Raw genomic sequence first — 17,854 nt, forward strand, 5'->3', positions numbered from 1 at the left:
TCTCACCGTCTATGGCCGTCCCATTGCCCTCACTCCCACCCTTAAGTACCTTGGCGTCACCCTCGACCGTCGCCTCTGCTGGACTCCCCATCTCCAGACAATCCAAGCCAAGGCACGTTCCCGACTCCGTCTCCTCAAGCTCCTTTCCGGCCATACGTGGGGTCTGGACCCCTCCACAATCCTCCACACCTATACCTCCCTCATCCGCCCTATCCTTTGTTACGCCCATCCAGCCTGGATCTCCGCCCCCCCTTCCTTTTATAAATCCCTCCAAATCCTTGAACGCCACGCTCTCCGCCTCGCCTATTGCATCCATCTCTCCTCCCCCACGCAGATCCTGTATGATCTCATCCCCTTCCCCCACCTCCTCCTTTTCCTTGAAAGGATACGGATCCTGTACACCTCCCGTAAACTTGATCCTCCTCACCCGCTCGTATCCCCGATCCTCTCACACCCCCGCCCGCTGCCGCGCCTGTGTTCCCACGTCCCGCCCGGTCTCCATCTCTCCACCCTCCTTACCCTCTCCCAAGGTGGCTTCCGCCAGCTCCTTCTCCCTGATGATGTCCTCGTCCCCTCCATCTACCCCTCCTATCAACTTTGACCCTGCCCCGTCCCCCACTTCCTGTGTCCTTTCCTTTCGGCACCCTCCCTCCCTTCTCTTCCCTTCTTTTCCCTTTTCCCCGTACCCTCTCTCCCCCCTCTTCCCCCGGGCTTCCTCTCCCCCTTCCTCCCTCCCCCCCTATCTCCCCTGCCCGTGGCATCCCTGCTCTCCCCTCTCGCTCTCCCACTCCCCTTCCTCCTCCTTCTCTCTTGGCGGATCCCCGGACTCGCACACGCATAGTGAACATTCGCGCGCCGGAGATCATCGCCTTCTGTGTCTCGTGTGTGTGACGTCGTTAGTGTTTTAGGTGTCCGCCGTCCCACTACTACGTTCACTTGTACCGTCAGATTCATCAGTGTTCTGTGCGCCGTGCCAACGTGTTTTCAGTGTTGTTATCGTCACGTGTGAACGACTCCGTGTTTTTTGTGTCTCTGTGACCTCTCTCTTTTGCCCGTCACTTTGTTCATTATCATTCTCCGTTCTTATACTATTGTAAACGCTATGGCTGAAGAGTGGCGTAGTGTGCTGCTGCCAGCCTACCTGATTTGTACAGGTTTTAAAATAACAATAAAGTAAAAAAAAAAAAAAAAAAAAAGAGGCTTGATGAAAAAATATTATAAGAAAACGATGGGGGTATGAAAACATCCTTATACTAACGTTTTCGACACAATTCGCAGCTTCTGCATTGGATAAGTGGGACATGCTTTCCACAGAAGAATTCTCATTGACAACATTTCTCCCCGCAATCAGTAGCATCTGCAATGGGCAAATCGAGCACGGGTTCTATGACAGAACGCTAAAAACAAAAATATGGACCTGTATTACAATATTGCTTAGACCTATGTAGCGTACGAAATAAATTCACAAAAGTAAAAAGCACACACATAGCAAGGAAATTAATTAGCTACCTCAAATGGAGAATCATCGTTGTCACTCAAAATCCTAACAACATGTCGTCATGGCTGTTTATTTGGTGGCATCAAATGTGTCGGAAAGTCAAAAACTGATGGCACTGCTTCGGGTTTGAGACGTTTCTTCCACGTTCCAGGGCTCACTACGTAATCATCTTGTCGGAAATGGTTTCCGCAAAGTAATTGCAAGACGTAGGATTAAAATCCATCCGCTTCACGGAAGTAATCCACGTCTTTAGTAGCTCTGGGTGCTTTAGAGGAAACCTGGTCAAAAACATCGAATTAGCAAACGCACTAAGTCTGTATTTTTATCGCATTGCATCCGTAGTCCTATTACCTGTGAAATGGTAAGTCACTCTCCTTACTCCACCGCTTCGTACAATTGAAAGCAGAACAAGAAATCACCATTTCGATAATCCATAATTCCTTATACACCGTACAGACCGAGAGAAACTTCTTGCCAAATTCGAATATGGCGGGCAATACAGACGACAGTAATCATCTGGTAGAGCCATCTATCGGTAGGTCCGGTAGTTGAGCATCCCTCATTTCGCCAGCTTTAGACGCCTGTGACGAAAACGGCAGTTAGATCTATACACCGTCAAATGTTTGGTTAACGTGGTACAGTTTCACAAATTGTTTTTTCGTAGCCGGATGTTGGACAGTGAATTCCTTAAATAATTCTTCACTCGTTTAAGAGTACTCATGATTCGTTCACTGCTTGCTGTAGTTGCAGGTAGGGTCAAAACCAAACGCAGATACTTCGTTGTTACTTCATAAACGGAGTCTAAATCATTGTTGACAATGTACTTTAAGAGGATTCTTGGAGATAGTGTATTTTCTCATCAGCGTGTATGTTCCACAGTTCATTTTCAAGTTGTTCTTGTTTGAAAAAAGGGTACTGTTCTAATAATTGAAGCAGTTTCAACTTTGGGAATTCTTTTTGATTGTTCGGGAAACACTTTTCGTTCAAAAGTTAGTGTCCTGAGAGATGTCTTTTGACTGTCACAGAATGATAAGTTGCCATTCAAACACAAGCTGCATTTAATGCATTCATCAACGATTGTTTCTGTTCTTCATTGTCGTAAGTTTCTCAAAACAATTCTTATTTCATCTTGGCAAGCAGTTATACTGACAGATTTTGACCGAAGAACATTAAAGAGATGATCAACATAAACCAAGCACCCTCGGTAGAAGCAAAGCAAGTAGGCAAAAGTAGGATCATCCATCCATTGTTTCATTCCCACAGCACAGCTCAAAGATTCAGGGTCCCACAGAGAGTCTGTATCATAAAATATATAATTAAAAAACACTTTATAGCCCTGAAAAATGACTAGATGTTGTTGAAACTGCCCTGGAACGAAAGTTCCAGCGAGTGTTGCTCGCATGTGGCAGTTTAAATACTTCTCAGTTAGCAATACAGTTCGTTTTGATGATTTGCTGAAAACCGAATGGAATGCAGTAAGATCACTTACAAAGATACGTACTTCTCGTATGATTTCGGAGGAATGTAACAGTACCAAATTCAGTTGGTGTGCGTAACGATGAATAAACAGTGCATAGGGACAGAACTGCTTCACCAATTGTTGTAGTCTTCTTTCTCTGCCTGCCATTACTGAAGCGCCATCATATGTTTCACTAACCACTTTTCCTTCCACATTCCATTCTTTCAACACTGCATGAATAATGTTTGACAAACCTTCAGCAGTTTTATCTCCAGAAACATCGTAAAATCCAACGAATCTTTCCTCAATTTTGTCTGCAATACAGTACCTGAATATTATACTCACTTGACTGTTGCATGACACGTCTAATGTTTCATCAGCCTAAATCGAAATGAAATTGCAGTTCTGAATTTCAGATTTTATTTTCTCATTAACTGCCAGAGTTATCATTTCCATTACATCATTCTGTATATCTGGAGAAGTTCCTTTAAAGGTTGAAGACGATGATAGATGGTCTCGGATTACCTGCTCTCCTTGAGCTAGTAAATCCAACAATTTCAGATAGTTACAGTTGTTGCTGCAGGATTCGTCTTCTCGATGGCCGCGAAACGCTAGTTCTTGTTTACAAAGAAATACAATTGCCTGACTAAGACGAGCCAATACTCTCCTACTGGGTGCAACTTGTTTGTTGAATTTTATTGCTGTCAGACGAGCGGCTTCAGAAAGGGCGTGCTCAATTCTACTTTTGTCCAATAACTGAAATGATTCTTTGTTCTGCAGGTGACGTTTTGATATCTGATGCTTTTGTGCTTTCCTGTAAAATTTCTTTATTGTAAAAATGCCCTCATTGCATCATTCACCACCAAACAGAAGAAACGTATAACAATATAATATGTTATTAACTGCATTCGCAGTCAGCCAAGCATACTTTTCGTACCAGGCTGTCTGAAAAGTGCGTTCTTGTTTGGCTTCACTAAAAAAATACAGGAGGCCATTTGTTCTTCAATTCGCACTTTTTTTAGTGCATTAATGTAGAAAAAGGCGTTTTTAACAAAAGTTCTATAAGGTGTTCAGTTGCTGGCTCACTCATGTTGGCGACACAACGCAAATATGCACTACAATCACTCAAGAATGCCTATGAACACAAACCGTGCGACTGTTCACTTCCGTGTTAAAAGCCAGCATAAGCGGCAGAGACTAGTCTCGATACCTGCTAGCAAGTAGGCTTGGCCACTGTTTCTATGTTTCGATACAGTGTATCGATATGTGGAACTGTTTCGAAACTGCTACGTTTCACTGTTTCGAAACAGTGGTGTTTCATTCCGCACTGTGTCGGATAACGGGACCAGATTCGATCTCGAGCCAGCCACAGAAACTGTATCGTTGTTTCAAAATAACGCTGTTTCAGTCCACCTGTGCTTCGACGGACTAACTGTATCGAAACAGTGATGCTTCACTTCACTTTGTCTCGGACGAGATTCAGGCACGGCACAGATACGGAAATACGTTTAACATACTGCTTCATCGAACTCTTTCAAGAGTGTCGAAATCTTTTTGACACACAACAGCATGATGCTTAACATTTCCGAAAATAAAGTTTCGTTTCTAATTCACTGCTCTATTCCGAAATGGCGTAATATATGCTTTATAAACACTTACAAACAATAAAATAAAGCACACTGTTCGCATTCAAAGTAATAAAAGTGTGAAAAACATTCAGTTAAATTACACATGTCCTATAAAATATGCTTCTCTGTTCATGTACAGTAATCACATTAAAAAAACTCACGTAAACCTACAACATTTTGAATTAGAAAAGGCGTAGAGTGGCAGTTTTTAGACATATACGTAAATTGGATGTACTTTCAAGCAATGTGATTGACGGATCATTGATGATGTAATGGTGAATGGGAAGGGCTGGGAAGCATGGTGGATTTATAATAATGATTTGAAACACCTCGAGGGACAAACATTTTTTTCTCTTATATATCGTTATTTTTTCGAATTATGTGGCTTTATTCATGAGTCTATAGTCAATGTGCCTATTCTCCAAATGTGTGCATGAATATTAGCAGGCCGGGTATATATTATCCATACTAACGAAATTTGGGAATCCCAGTAGCGTATCCGTTGTTTCTGCAGTTTGCTCCCGCCTCCAGTACTATTACAAAACACAAACTGTTTCACTGTTTCGAAAGAGCGTTTCGAAACATTACATTGTATTGTTTCATTTTTTTTTTTTTTTTATTTATTGAATTTCAATTCCCCCCGATGGGGGCGGGCTGGCAGCAGCTTAGTATGCCGCTCTTCAGCCGACAGATTTTGTGACAAAGATCAAGAGAACAAATAGTAAAAAACAGGCGATAAAATCGGAGACTTAGAGAGTAACAAGGCGAAAAGAAATCGTGGAACTTAAAACAACAACAGAGGGATGATGATGCTAAGAAAAATACATACGAAGCAGACAGGGAAAACAATAGACAATTAAAAAACACGGCGACAGTCTGGATTCTGTTCGCAAAGGACATAAAATTCACACCCAGCGACAGCATGGTTTCTGTTCGCAACACGAGAAAGTCAAACAACACTGAATAGTCACTGGAACACTGCACTAAAAAGTTGGCAAATGTGACACCACAGTCGAGAGCAGGTGGGAGGAAACTGGACAGAAGATGGGAAAACAAAAAAGGGGGGAAAGGAGATTAAAAGCGAAGGGGGGAGCTGGGAAAGGAGCTGAAGGAGGATGAGGACCAATAAGAGGGGTGGGGGGGGCAGACGCGACAGGGAGTGGGGTAGGCAGAGGAGGGGAAAAAAAAGGCCTGGGGGGGGGGGAGAAGGGAGGTAGGGAGAGGGTTAGTGGGGAGAAAACAGGACGGAAGGGGAGGGGGAAGAGGGAGCCCAGGGAAAGGACAGAGGAAAGGAGGGGGATTGAGGATCAGAGTTGAAAGGAAGGATAAATGGAGGGAGAGAGGGCATCATCCGGGAGGGGGAGGTGACGGAAGCCACCTTGGGAAAGGAGATGGAGGGTGGAGAGATGGAGGGTAGGGGGGACACAACGGTGAAGACGTGGCAGGGGGCGGGGATGGGAGAGGAGAGGAGCAACCAGGGGGTGAGGGGGTTCGAGATGGCGGGAGGTGTAGAGGATGCGGATATGTTCGAGGAATAGGAGCAGATGGGGGAAAGGAATGAGATCATAGAGGATCCGCGTGGGGGACGGGAGGCGGATACGGAAGGCGAGGCGGAGTGCATGACGCTCAAGGATCTGGAGGGACTGATAGAATTTGGGGGGGCAGATATCCAGGCAGGACTGGCATAACAGAGGATGGGACGGATGAAGGATGTGTAGGTGTGGAGGATGGTAGAGGGGTGCAACCCCCATGTCCGGCCAGAGAGGAGTTTGAGGAGTCGGAGGCGGTTGTGGGCTTTGGATTGGATGGAGCGGAGATGAGGTATCCAGGTGAGGTGATGGTCAAAGGTGAGGCCAAGGTAGGTGAGGGTGGGGGTGAGGTGGACAGGATGTGCGCAGACAGTAAGGGAGAAATCCATGAGCCGGAAGGAGCGAGTGGTACGACCTACGATGATTGCCTGGGTCTTGGAAGGATTGTGTTTCAGGAGCCATTGGTTACACCATGCAGCAAAAAGGTCAAGGTGATTCTGGAGAAGGCGTTGGGACCGTTGGAGGGTAGGAGCGAGGGCGAGGAATGCGGTGTCATCAGCATATTGCAAGAGGTGTACTGGAGGGGGGGGGTTGGGGCATATCTGCCGTGTACAGGAGGTAGAGGAGAGGGGAGAGGACAGAGCCCTGGGGCACACCGGCAGAGGGGTAGAAGGTGTGGGAAGTGGCATGATGGATGGTAACATAGGAGGGGCGGTGGGAGAGGAAGGAGGCCACCAGATGGATGTAGTTGATAGGAAGGGCGTAGGTTTGGAGTTTAAACAGGAGACCGGGATGCCAGACACGGTCGTAGGCCTTTTCGAGGTCAAGTGAGACAAAAATGGCGGAGCGACGGGAGTTAAGCTGGAGGGAGAGTAGATGAGTGAGGCGGAGGAGTTGGTCATCAGCAGAGAAGGAAGGTCGAAAGCCACATTGGGTGTTTGGGAGGAGGTGGTTTTGGTGGAGGTGGAGATGGATGCGCCGGGAAAGGATGGATTCCAAGAGCTTGCTGAACACCGATGTGAGACAGATAGGACGATAGGAAGAGGCATCAGATGGAGGCTTATTGGGTTTGGAGAACATCAGGATACGGGAGGTTTTCCACCGGTCGGGATAGAAGCCAGTGGCAAGGATGACATTGTAGAGGGTGGCAAGGAGGGAAAGGAAGGAGGGAGGGCAGTGTTTGAGGTGGCGGCAGGTAACGCAGTCGTGGCCGGGAGCAGTGTTGCGTTTAGTGTGGAGTGTGAGGCTGATGTCCTGTGTAGTGATGGGAGTGTTAAGTGCAGAAGGTGGGGTGTGGCCCAAGTACTGGAAGCTAAGAGCAAGGGGAGGAACAGAGGTATTCCTACGGTCCATGACATCAGGGAAGAGGGAATAATCAAAGTGGGGATCATCTGGGAGGGAAAAAACATCAGAGAGGTGGGAGGCAAAGTGGTTGGCCTTACTGAGGTTGTCAGGAAAGGGACGGTCATTAAGGAGGAGAGGGTACTGGGGGGTGGGGCGGTTCCCAGTAAGGCGGTGGAAAGCAGACCAATACTTGGAAGAGTTGATGGGGAGCATGGTGTTGAGTTGTGTACATGTCTGGCGGCAGGCTCGGCGTTTCTTCGAACAAGCTGGTTGCGGATGTGTCGCTGTAATTGCCGGTGGCGGGTAAGTGTATCCCGGTCACGAGTGTGGAGAAAAGAGCGGTAGAGGCGGCGGGACTCTCGAAGGAGAAGGACGACCTGTGGAGGCAGGGCGGGGCAGTGAGGGTGGATGGCTTTGGTGGGGATATGGGTGGTGACGGTTCAGACAATGTCTGGTGCAGGAAGGCAGCAGCGCGAGCGATGTCATCAGGAGACTGGAGGGTAAGGTCGTGGCCATCAACCTGGGTGTGAATGGAATCCCGGTAGGCATCCCAGTTGGCACGGGAGTAATCATGGACAAGTTTAGGAGGGACGGCAGGGCGAGGAGTGTGGCGGGGATGGCGGCCGTTAGAGATAGTGAGGAGGACAGGAGCATGGTCACTGCCAATGAGGTCAAGGACATCCGCGGTGATGCGCCCAAGGAGGTTTGGAGAGGCAAGGACCACATCAGGAGTGGTGTTGGATTCGGGCTGGGTGTGCTGAGGCAGGGGAACCAGGTCTCCCTGGAGAGTGGTGAGAAACTGATGCCACCGCCGGATGTCGGCAGGATCACGGCTGTGGATATTGAGGTCGGCAGCAATCACGTAGGTGGAGAAGGTGCGGTCAATGTGGGCCAGGAAATCGTACGGGATGGGGGTGCGAGGGCGGACATAAGTGGTGGCACAGGTGATGGTAAGGGTGGGGAAGAAGAGGCTGAGGGTGAGATGCTCGGCAGGATTGTTAAGGAGAGGTTGGGGCCGGACAGGGAGGTGCTTGAGGTGGCCTATAGCAACTCCGCCACGCGCGAGAGGGTACGGGTTATCGGTGCGGTGTAGAGTGTAAGGAGCCATGGAGACGGAGATACGGGGTTGAAGGAAGGTTTCATTTAGGACGAAGCCATCCACGCGGTGCTGACGTAGGGTGTGGAGGAAGAGGAGTTTGTGGGTGGGCAGGGAGCGAATGTTGTGGTACAGGATACGATACGGTTGTTGTACCATGGGAGTGGAGAGTTAGACAAGGGTGGTGAGGGGGGTGAAGGTGAAGTGGGCCTGGTTGTGGGAGTATGTGGCATAGGTGGTAAGATGGAAGATGGAACGGGCAGCGAGGGCGATTTGGGAAAGAGTGTGTGAGCGCTGGAAGGGGTGGATGTTTTGGAGCACAATGGTGGTGAAACGGATGATGTCCTCAGCAGTAGGGGGAGGGCGGAGCGAGTTTTTGGGGTGGATGGGGTCATCAACAGGACGGACAGGCACGGTGAGCTCAGGGGTTACTGGTGGAGGTTTCGCTTTACACTTCGAGGAGTAGGTAGGATGTGGTTCGTTGCAAGTGTTGCAGGAGGGGGGAGAGGTGAGGTTGGGGCAATGCTTGAGGAAGTGGGAAGCTTTGCAGTGGGGACAAGTAGGGGGGTTCCTGCAGGCAGAGGTAATGTGGTCGTTGTAGGTGAGACAGCGTTGGCAGCGGTAGGATTGGACGGGGGAACGGGAGGGGTCCACCTTATGGCGCTGATTGTAGATGAGGGCTCCCTCGGTGAGGAGGCGGTCAATGGAGGAGGAGGATTCGGTGAATATCCGCATGAGAAAAGTCGGCCCGCCATCATTGAAGATGCGACGGGCCGAGCGGATTTCAATGTCGGGCCGGGAGTTGAGTTCCGCCAACACCTCAGCCTCCGTGATCACGGGGCTAAGCTTCGTGATCACAGCGGTGAAGGTAGGCGGACGCCGGAGAGGTTGAGGCTGACGGGGAGAGGACGGGGTGTGGTAGGGGGTGAGGGTTGCACGTTGGCCAAATTGGATACGGGGGATGCGGGAGAGGAGATCGGTGTGGTGGGAAGCACTGGGGGATTTGATGAGGAGCGAGTCCTTGCGAGGAATCAGTTGGGAGATGGGAGCATTGGGGTAGTATTTCCAGATGGCGAGGGTGAGGGAGTGGGCATCAAGGAATTGAGGGTCAGGATTGGAGAGGACAAAGGTGTGGGTGGCAGGCGGGGCGGGGGCGGGGGTCGGAGCCGCGTCCATGGGGGTGGGTGGGTCACGGGGGTTGGGGGTTTTTTTGGAGGAGACTGCGGGGGAAGGGTCAACATTCGGGCGCTTTGAAGGTTTCGTGGGCACGACTGGGTGGAGAGGGGGCAGGGGTACGGGTTGCAGGGGGATATGGCGGGGGGCATGACCACCCTGAGCAGCGGATGACGCAGACGGAGGGGGCGTGGCTGTCACTGAGACTGTGGAACGTCGAGCAGAGATCCGTGCTGGCTTGGAGCCTGTCGGAGGCGGTGCGGGGAGCGGCTGAAAGTCAGTAGCTGTCGATGGGGTGACAGTGATAGGGGAGGAGGAGTTGGGGGTGGTTACAGCCGAAAGTGGTGCAGGGGTGGGGTAGACAGGGAGAGAAGGAAGGACGGGAAGTGGGGTGGAGGAGGAGCTCCATGTGATGGTGGTTGGAGCAGCGGAGGGAGAGGTGAAAATGATAGTGATGGTGGTGGTGGGTTGGGACATGGCGGCGGCGCGAGAGAAGGGCGGCGGCGGCGACCAGACGGCGACGGCGGCGACCGGCAGGCGGTGGCGGCGGCGGCGGCGAGCACCGGTAGGCGGAAGGCGACGGCGGCGAGCCCTGGCAGGCGGCGACGGCGGCGGCGGCGGCGGCGAGGACCGGAAGGCGACGACCAAACGGCGGCGCAGACGGCGACGGCGGCGACCGGCAGGCGGCGGCGGCGGCGGCGGCGAGCACCGGCAGGCGGCGACGGCGGCGGCGGCGGCGGCGGCGGCGGCGGCGGCGGCGAGGACCGGAAGGCGGCGACCAAACGGCGGCGACGGCGAGCACCGGCAGGCGGCGGCGAGGAGGGCCGGACGGCGAGCAGTATGGACGGCAAGCAGACGACACGGCAAGGAAACGGCGGGAATCTTCCACGTCGAAGGTGCACCCTGAGAGTAGCCCAGGCAGTGAAACTCTTCGATGAAGAAGAGAGGGAATCCAACCCTCGAATGTATGTATTGTTTCATTTGTTTCGAAACAGTTATCTGTTTCAGTTTGCCCATCTCTACTAGCAAGTGCAGCGCACCGGCCTTCGTGGAAGGGGCAGGGGGGAGGGGAGGGGGAGCCGAGAATGACACTAAAGCCCGGTCCACACGTAACGATCTGCCTGCGCAGACATCGGCGCAGATGTCAGTACATGCAAATGATCACTGCAAATGTAGTGTGTTCACACGACACAAACCCCAATCTACTACTCGCCCGCCATCTATCGGTGTAGAAAAAAACTATCAATGGCTAGCGACTACGCTCCCCGTAAACGTCAAAAATTTAATTCAGTTATTTTGAAATATAGAAATAGAGGAAGTTCTGTTGTGGTCTGTGTTGGCAACTTGTGTTGCAAAAAACATTCAGACCAACCGCAGGAAACAGAGAAAGCGGTCAAAATGGTGTAGATAGTGGCTGCTAAAGCGAAAGCAGTTTTCTCACGTAAATTACTTCGAGAGTTGCAGGGCGAACTTGTTGTGTTTTACATTACCTCGTGTTCCATTTCCTCGCACATTGACACTCCAATTTCATCTTTAATTGTGCTCCTGCTTGGTCTTGGTGTTTCTTGATCCCTAAGAAAGCCAATCAGATCAAAATACCATAACGTTGGCTGGTATACTTGATCTACTCCTATACCAGATCTTCTAGATTTCTGAACTTTGGATAACTCTTTTCGGTAAACAGTTCGCTGACAGACTTAATTTACTTGACTTGCCTTCATGAACTCATCCTTCAGGACAGCGTAAATAGCTTCACATGTGTTGGGTATTATTTCACTCAACGCTTGTTTCGATATTGCAGTTGAAAATTCCAAATCCTTGTAGATCCTTCCTGTTGCTAGGAATCTTAATGTTACCGCCAGCCGTTCAAGAGGAGAAATTGCCCTTCTCAGACAAGTATTTTTTCTCATAATATGAGGGGTTTCAAGCTTTAAGAGATAATTATAAGTTTCGACATCCATCCGCAAACAATTTCGCCAGTTCGCAACGAATTTATATTTTTTATTATTGTTTCTCTGTTTGACGAGGCGTCAACTGCCCACAATTTTTCAATTAGAGCATTGTATGCTGGTGTCTTTTTGTCTCGGTCACTATATTCTTTACTTTTAATCTTTCACAAACATGGGTGGTTTCTACATATTTCAATGAATTCACTTACAAACTCTCGAGAACACTGACGAGTATCAGCCATTTTAAGGCCCTGTGCGCACAAATACAAACACTAGACTGAGCAAACAGCTGTTTCGCGCCAGATTTGCGGCGATCTCCTTTCCACACGCTCCAACTTGTCTGCGCAGATGTGCTTTGAACCCACAGATTTGAGAGGTTTCGCTCAAACCTCCAACTCCAACTTGCAGGTTTGCACACACCTCAGGTTGGTGCAAATCTTCTGTCCACACGCAACGATCTGTCTGCGCAGATGTGATGTGCGCAGACATTTGCGCAGACAGATCGTTGCAGGGACTGAGAGCATTCGAGTAGAGATGGGCAAACTGAAACACGTAATTGTTTCGAAACAAATGAAACACTACAATGTAATGTTCCGATACGTTGTTTCGAAACAGTGAAACAGTTTGTGTTTTGTATTCTAATAAACCTACACATTTTATCACCTTGAATGTCTACTGTATAAGTATGTCCATATAAACACAAATGAGGTGCGAGAGCGCTAATCATGCCGCAGAAAGTATGAAACTATCACTTAGGCGTCTTGGCAGTTTCGTGCTTCCTGCAGCAAATGCGCTGCTTTCGTGTCGCGTGACTTTCATACTTTTCGATTGGCTGAGGACAGCCATAGCTGAAGACAGAAGAACCACCATGAACGGAACTGCAGGTGGGAGCAAACTGCAGAAACACACATTCCGTTAGTATGGGTAATATACCCATCCTGCTAATTTCCATCTACACAAAGGGAATCACTGTGGATAATAGGCACAGTGACTATAGACTCACAAATAACGCCAAATAATTCGAATAAATAACAAAATATAACAGAAATTTTTTTGTCTTTCAAGGTGTTTCGAACCATTACTATAAATTCACCATGCTTCCCAGCCCTTCCCGTACACCATTACACTATCAGTGATATGTCAAACAGATTGCTTGCAGTTATACCTACATCAAATTTATGTATATGTCTAATAACTGTCTCTCTACGCCTTTTTTATTCAAAATGTTGTAGGCTTACTTGCGTTTCTTAATATGATTACTGTACATGAACAGAGAAGCGTATGTTATAAAAAAAGTGTAATTTAACTGAATGATTTTCACATATTTATTATTTTGAATGTGAATAGTATGCGTTGTTTTATTGTTTGTTTAGTGTTTATAAAGCAGATGTTACGCCATTTCGAAACAGGACAGTCAGCTAGAAACGAAGCTTTATTTTCGGATATCTTAAGCTTCATGCTATTGCTTGTCAAAAAGATTTCGACACTCTTGAAAGAGTTTCATGAAGTAGTATGTTGTGTTTCAGTACCTGTGCCGAGTCCGAATCTCGTCCGACACAGAGTGGAATGAAACATCACTGTTTCGATACAATTAGTCCGTTCCAGGCACAGGTGGACTGAAACAGCCTTATTTTGAAACAACGATACAGTTTCTGTGTCTGGCTCGAGATCGAATCTGGTCCGAGACAGGGGCAGAATGAAACACCACTGTTTCGAAACAGTGAACCACAACCATTCCGAAACACTGAAACAGTTCCACGTACCGATACACTGTATAGAAACAGTGGCCAAGTCTACATTCGAGTCTCAAGCAGGCAGATACACCAATACTCAGGGTGCGGCGGCGCGGGCTACAAAACATGTCTTCGCACATTTAGTGCTCTTAGTAGAAAGTTGTTTATATTTTTGTTATGAATTACTGTTGCATCTTTTTTAAGCACTAAGTCTCAAGCCGGCCGTGGTGTTGTAGCGGTTCTGGCGCTGCAGTCCGGAACCGCGGGACTGCTGCGGTCGCAGGTTCGAATCCTGCCTTGGGCATGGGTGTGTGTGTGATGTCCTTAGGTTAGTTACGTTTAAGTAGTTCTAAGTTCTAGGGGACTTATGACCTAAGATGTTGAGTCCCATAGTGCTCAGAGCCATTTGAACCATTTGAACTAAGTCTCAAAGTCCCCCCTCATGCTACGCCACTGCATCTAACATACCTTTAACTGGCTCTGTGATTCAGTCAAAAGCAAATGATATTGCTAAAGATATGGGCACCGAAGACTTTCGTTGTTCTGCTGGTTGGTTGTATCGATTCCAAAAAAGACATTCAATTTCATCTGTACACATTTGTGGTGAAGCAGATAAATTTGATGAAGAAAGTGCGAACAGCTGGTTGCATTAACTCAACCGATTGAGGGAAAAGTATGCCTTGTGTGATTTGTTTAACATGGATGAAACTGGATTTTTCTACAATCTTTTTCCAAATCACAGCCTGGGGATAAAATGTGATAAGTGTGACAGTGGAGTACGAAGCAAACAGCGTGTGACTGTGGCACTTTGCTGTAATGCTGACGGCAGGGAGAAGTTTCGTCCTTCGGTTATCGGTAAATCCGAGAAACCACGTTGTTTTAAAAAACATAAATATGGACACTTTACCTTGCATCCACTCTCACCACAAGATAGCTTGGATCGATGGCACATCATTTCGCAAGTGGCTTCTTCGTTTCAAAAGTCGAATGGTTGCTCAAAATAGACATGTTCTTCGTACATTGGACAGATGTACTGCCCATAACGTTCATGATCTAAACCTATTCAACATAAAGTTTCAGTCTTTCCCACCCAACGCCACAAGCCGCCTTCAGCCTTTGGACCAAGGCATACTCTCTTTATGAGAGAGAGCTTATCGCAAGCGACTTGTAAGAGCTGCAATTCGTGCTGCTGAAAACAATGGTGCAACCCCAAATTGGAATCTGCTTGACGCAATAAAATCCCATCGCAGCAGCCTGGAACTCAGTATCGCCACATCATACAGGGAAATGCTTTAACAGAGCTCGGAGACGTAGTAACTCTGAAGATGTCCACGAGTTAGAAGATGCCACTTCACCTGATGAACGGACAGTTCTGCAGGACGTTGTGAACCCTGGGATTAGTTTCGAAGAATTCATTAGTGTAGACGGCGATGTTGCCGTATGTGCTTCTGTGGAATCGGATGTGCCAAAAGCTGTGAACGAGGTGCAAGAAGGGCCATCAGAAGAAAGTGAAGAGGAAGAGAATACATATACCATTCCACCTACCCGTCAGGAGACGTTTACAGCCTTGGACTGTTTATAACGGTTCGCTTTAACATCCGACGTCACTTCTGGGTTTGCGGACGCTATCGTTACAATTGGTTGTGAAATTACAAAATATTATCGTTCCCATGAACGTCAGCGAACCATGACCGAATTTTTTCCAAGAAAGTAATGTACATAATTTGTGAGTACTTGTAATTTTACAATCACTTTATAGTGTTATAAGTCTACAATAAAGTGATTCATAGAGTAGTGTATTACACATTAGTGTACTGCTGTACATGTATACGTATTAAAATTTGTGTTTTTCACTTAACACGATTTTTCTAACACGAACTCCTGATTTTTCGGTCCCTTCGGATTCGTGTTAACTAAGTTTTACTGTAAATTATTTTTTTGCTGAAGCAGGTAAACTTTACCTGTCCGGCGGAACTGTGATGCAATAATTCTTTTGAAGAATGTTGCAAGCATGACTGGCAACAAAAACTCCGTGCCTTTCGGCGAAACGTATATATCCAACTTCCTCAAAACTAAATTTGTTACAGCATCACTTGGTTTGCTACTGCGTACATTCTACATTACTTTCCAATGTCTGTTCAAGCTTCATGCTTAAAATTTGGTCTCGTTTGGGTGTTCGCAGCTTGAATATGTGATTGGCTGATTACACAACGTGTAATGTAGTCTGTTCTGTGTTCTGATTGGCTAAGGACGTCACGTGCCCTGCACTTAGGCTGTGTGACAAAAGCGCACCCATCGCATTCTCGATTTCACTGTTTTTGAAGCTTTCGTTCCATACATATTAATACATATGATGTTATAACTGAAAGATCCACTGTTGACATCCCAGATGAGCTAGAAAATTTCAGAGTAAGCATTCGATGGGAATTAGTATTTTTTAAAAAAGATGTTGTTGTTGTTGTCGTGGTCTTCAGTCCTGAGACTGATTTGATGCAGCTCTCCATGCTAATCTATCCTGTGCAAGCTGCTTCATCTCCCAGTACCTACTGCAACCTACATCCTTCTGAATCTGCTTAGTGTATTCATCTCTTGGTCTCCCTCTACGATTTACCAACCGATCCCTTCTTCTAGTCAAGTTGTGCCACAAGCTCCTCTTCTCCCCAATTCTATTCAATACCTCCTCATTAGTTACGTGATCTACCCACCTAATCTTCAACATTCTTCTGTAGCACCACATTTCGAAAGCTTCTATTCTCTTCTTGTCCAAACTATTTATTGTCCGTGTTTCACTTCCATACATGGCTACACTCCATACAAATACTTTCAGAAACGACATTCTGACACTTAAATCTATACTCGATGTTAACAAATTTCTCTTTTTCAGAAACGCTTTCCTTGCCATTGCCAGTCTACATTTTATATCCTCTCTACTTCGACCATCATCAGTTATTTTTCTCACCAAATAGCAAAACTCTTTTACTAGTTTAAGTGTCTTATTTCCTAATCTAATTCCCTCAGCATCACCCGATTTAATTCGACTACATTCCATTATCCTTGTTTTACTTTTGTTGATGTTCATCTTATATCCCCCTTTCAAGACACTGTCCATTCCATTCAACTGCTCTTCTAAGTCCTTTGCTGTCTCTTACAGAATTACAATGTCATCAGCGAACATCAAAGTTTTTATTTCTTCTCTGTGGATTTTTATACCTACTCCAAATTTTTCTTTTGTTTCCTTTACTGCTTGCTCAATATACAGATTGAATAACATCGGGGAGAGGCTTCAACCCTGTCTCACTCCCTTCCCAACCACTGCTTCCTTTTCATGCCCCTCGATTCTTATAACTGCCATCTGGTTTCTGTACAAACTGTAAATAACCTATCTCTCCCTGTATTTTACCCCTGCCATCTTTAGCATTTGAAAGAGAGTATTCCAGTCAACATTGTCAAAAGCTTTCTCTAAGTCTACAAATGCTAGAAACGTAGGTTTTGCCTTTCCTTAATCTTTCTTCTAAGATAAGTCGTAGGGTCGGTATTGCCTCACATGTTCCAACATTTCTACAGAATCCAAACTGATCTTGCCCTAGGTCGGCTTCTACCAGTTTTTCCATTCGTCTGTAAATAATTCGCGTTAGTATTTTGCAGCTGTGGCTTATTAAACTGATAGTTCGGTAATTTTCACATCTGTCAACACCTGCTTTCTTTGGGATTGGAATTATTATATTCCTCTTGAAGTCTGAGGGTATTTCGCCTGTCTTGTACATCTTGCTCACCAGATGGTAGAGTTTTGTCAGGACTGGCTCTTGTAGTGTTACCTTTTATTATCTTCTCCTCATTAGCTATTGAAACAACATCGCTTTGCTATGTAATTTTAATTTTCACCAAAAGCACATTCAACACATCACGGAAAAATACATGTCTTTCGTATCAAGACAAGAGAGAGAGACCTCCATTAGTTCTTAAAAACAAAAAAACTACGCAAAAGTAAAAAAAAAAGTGTGGCAGTATAGAAAATTTACATAGATACAGTATAGAAAATTTACATAGATACATACATATATGAGAAAATAAGAAATTTACATATTACAAAAAATATTTCTTAGCATAATGCACTTTGCATATCGGTCTTTGTATACCGTCTTTTTGGTGTGTATCTTCTTTAGGAGTCGTAACATGAATGTCTTTGAATTGCAGCGTATTATCGTTGCTTAGCACAGCGTTTGAATTCAGTTCACATGATTCGTGTTTACAATGGAATTAATTCGAACAGTAAATGTTTCTATTATATTGCTCCAATGTCTTTAAACGTAGTATCGGATTCTGAGTGTGTGTGTACTGCCTGGATCTCGTGCGTGTGACTTGAAGAAAATCCAAAGTTTGTTCAATGTGTCAACACGAAATTGTGATCTCCAGCAGTCAAATTTTGGTGGCGTTTACCGGGGTAT

The sequence above is a fragment of the Schistocerca piceifrons genome, unplaced genomic scaffold, assembly GCF_021461385.2.
Source record: "Schistocerca piceifrons isolate TAMUIC-IGC-003096 unplaced genomic scaffold, iqSchPice1.1 HiC_scaffold_839, whole genome shotgun sequence".
In the NCBI taxonomy this organism is placed as follows: Eukaryota; Metazoa; Arthropoda; class Insecta; order Orthoptera; family Acrididae; genus Schistocerca; species Schistocerca piceifrons.